This window comes from Leptonychotes weddellii, chromosome 6, assembly GCF_054177405.1.
Source record: "Leptonychotes weddellii isolate Sample4059 chromosome 6, ASM5417740v2, whole genome shotgun sequence".
NCBI lineage: Eukaryota > Metazoa > Chordata > Mammalia > Carnivora > Phocidae > Leptonychotes > Leptonychotes weddellii.
The window spans coordinates 99,997,262-100,000,672 of NC_138374.1; the positions used below are offsets into that span (position 1 = coordinate 99,997,262).

At 58.0% G+C, this 3,411-nt stretch overlaps 2 pseudogenes; both read right to left on the reverse strand.

The window, feature by feature from the left end:
• Positions 1-319: 319 nt before the first annotated feature.
• LOC102726854 (sorting nexin-8 pseudogene) lies at positions 320-1,497 on the reverse strand (annotated as a pseudogene).
• Positions 1,498-1,722: 225 nt separating this feature from the next.
• On the reverse strand, positions 1,723-3,128 carry LOC102746935 (DNA polymerase delta subunit 2 pseudogene; annotated as a pseudogene).
• Between the last annotated feature and the right edge of the window lie 283 nt (positions 3,129-3,411).

A 3,411-nucleotide genomic window follows, 5' to 3' on the forward strand; every position in this document is an offset into this window, starting at 1 on the left:
CAGGTGTTGACATGGCGTTCAGAGACGTCAGGCTATCTGCCCTGGTTTCACAGCCAGTGAACAACATAGTTGGGATGGACCCACTTTTCCCAAGTTCCAGCCCACGACGCGTGATGGACTCCTGACATTCTTCCCATATGTGGAGGGCATTAAGGGCTTCTGCTGTCTCTGGGAAGGAGGAGTCTTCTTGGTGCCTATGACTTTGAGGAAGGTCTCAGATGCTTTGAGTCAAATGGAACGTGTGGTGGAGGTTCTGTGTAGGAGGACACCTTGGGAAGGCGCTTTTGTTTTGTTTTGGTTTGGTTTGTTTTGTTTTTTTCTAAAGAGGTTTTAGTGAGGCCGCCTGGAGCTCCCCCCCTCGGGCACTAGTGAGGAGACACGCCAAGCTGCAGGACCTCGGCGGGATCAGGGAGCTGTTGGGTCCAACGAAGAGGCAGTGGAGCTTGGGCTTCCGGTCATTCCCTACCTTGCTCATCTCCTATTGCCCTTGGATCTGAGAGGTGATAAAGACAGGAGAATGGGGGTGGGGGTGAGGGGCAGGGGGCGTGGACCAGCTGCATCTCCTGGTGCAGGCGGTACAGGAAGAAGACGCTCCAAGCTGCATCGTCTGGGCGGCACTCTCCCGCTCCACGATGCGGGGCTCCGGCTGCTTGGGAGTCGGGCTCGGGGCTCAGCGCTCGGCGTTCGTCACCTGCTCTTCATCAGGCTGTCCCTGTGTCCGGGGCGCTGACCCTTCCCGGGCCGCTCTCACAGGTCTTCAGAGGACTGGAGCGAATCCAAGAAGGGCTTCCGTTTCTCCACCACCTCATTCTCTTCCTGTTTGCCCTGCTGGGCAGCCTTGTCAGCAAGCAGTGCAAGTTCAATGATAGGCCTTTCAGCGCCTGTTGAAGGGACCCCACGCGCTGCAGTTCAGCGTGGCCCAGGAGGGGAGCGGGGTCCGGGTCAGACCCCAAAGCACTCAGCTCCTTCCCGAACATGAGAAGGTCAGCAGCACTGCCGATGGCCCTGGAAGCAACCTGCTCGGCCAGATCGCGAAGCTGGTGGAAGCTGTTGTAGCTGTTCCGAAGGTGCTCCCCGCTCGCGGCAAACTGCGTCTGGATGGCCGGCTGGGAGGAAGTCCTTGGTACAGTTCATGAGTTCATCTCCAGCACACTGAGCTGATTCCTTAACTTGTTCTGCACCGTAGGGCCACTGAAGGACAGGAACGGCCCGAGGGCCACCAGCTCAATGAAGCGCCTCCGGGCGGGGCGCTGGCCTCGAGGAACTCCCGGGGCGGGGGGGTCCCAGCATGCTCTTGGGCCGAAGGGCCGGCACCCCGCGCTGGGAGAGCTTCTGCAGCAGCATCTCGTGGAAAACCGCAAAGTCCTCGTACCATCTTTTCCCGGAGGACTTGAAGCGCTGCCTGGAAACCTCATATTCCACATGCTTCAGGAAGAGGCCCTTCTTCTCGGGAATGAGCTCCAGCTGCTCCGTGTCCCTGGCTAGCAGCTCCTGCGGGCGTATGACAGCGGCAGGGGCTGCCCTGCAGCAGCCGCATTTGACCAAGCGTGGGTCCCTCCGCTCTCCGACCTGGGCTTGGCAGTGCGCCTCCTCCTCGGCCTCCGCCTCAGCTGCCACCGGGCCGGGCGCCACCGCCTGCCTCCTCTCCCCCTTTTTTATTGTAAAGCAAATGCTGCTGCAGTGCCAACGTGGCGGGGAACAGATGGCTCGGGTCTCCGTGAGTCAGGGGCCCAGACCCAGGCCCCCCAGGTCCTTCTCTGCCGCGGAAGCCTGAGAAGCTGACGGGCTGGCAGGCCAGGCCCTGCGGAGATACCAGGCAGGTGGTCTCCGCGGTGCTGAAGTCTGGGACGGCCACCAACAGCACCCTCTGGTCCTCTGGGCCTCCGAAGATTTTAGAGCCAAAGCTGGGGGTGTTCCCAGAAGGTAGCTGTGAGGGCCCTCAGGAAAGATGAATGGGTTGGTCTTGTAGGAAGGGTAGCAACCTAGTGTCGGGGCGGTGGGGCTGAAGTGACCCTTATGTAGGGTCCAATCCAGCATCTCCACGTGATCCTCCTTGCCTGCTTTACTGGAAAATGTCACTCACATTCTGTCCTGATGTCCCTAGGAATCTGACTCCATCGATGGTGGCTTGGTAGGAATTGGGGACCAGCTGGAGGTTGCAGTAGGCAGTGGCCAGTGGGAACATGCAGGGGTGCAGGGGTTGCTGGGGGAACATGCAGTTGGTTGGGTCAAATTTGCCTGGCATCACATCCGTGGGTACCGAGGTGCTCAGCTGCAGGAGGATCTCATCCAGCATTTTGACAGCCTCCACGCTGGCTGCCTGCGTTTTCTTGGTTAAGTACATGGCCTTATTGATGGAATCTCTGTTCTGGGTATTGTGGCTAGGAGGTTCCCTTCAAGGATGACCCAGGACATGTGGGCAGCACTGCACCGTTCCCCTCATCCCCCAGCTGCCCTGTCACCACGTCCACCAGCAGCTGGGAGTCCAGCAGGCTCCCGACCCCACCTCCACTCAGGCCCAAACCAGATACCAGCAGCACAAACCTGTCTGTGCCAAGGTGGGATGCAGGCTTCTCAGGAGCAAGCTTTGCAAAGCAGAGGTCCTCCACCAGAAACTTCCCACTGTCTCTCACAGAGGCGAGCGTTGGCCAGGACTGTCCCTGTGACCAGCTTTACACATCAATGGTGCCTCCCAGTCTGATGCACTGCAATGCATCTTCCAAGACCAGTTCATCCTCTGGGTGGATATATTTGCTCCGAGGAGGCCGAGGGAGCAGGTTGTGCTCTTCACTGATCTCTCAGAGGATGATGCCTGGAGCGGCATGGAGTGGTATGAAGAGGGTCCCCAACACACAACACTTCTCCCCAGGCCGCAGCTCACACAGCTTCTTTATTTGGACTCCATCAGCTCAGTGCTGTTGGGCCCAGCTCACCAGGAAGGGCCTCATTTGGAGGAGATGGGTGGCATTAGTGGGGGCATACTGCTGGCTAAAGCTGAGCTCCCCCAGCAGGAAGGGCTGGGAGGACTTGGTATAAGTCGACACAGGCACACGGGCAAAGGTGGCATTGTTGGGTGACGATGGGGAGATGAGAGTGTGGGCCCTTTGGACAGCCTGCTCAGAAAACATGACCTTGCTTGATGTGTCCAGACCACTGTGCTCAGGACAAAGAGGTGGTAGTCACAATGCAGCATCTACTACAAAAAGGTGATGCCTCAGCCGTGGAGAGGAGGAAGGGTGGCCTCATAGAAACAGAACATTAGCTGGATCTCATGGTGTTCAGTCTATTTACCTAACCATACCCACGCCTTTGTGGTTAGACGCTTTTCCTATTCAACACTAGTTGACCCACAGAGTCTAGATCCAGCCACCAGGGCGATAGGACGCAATTTTTTTTTTGCATCAGTGAGTT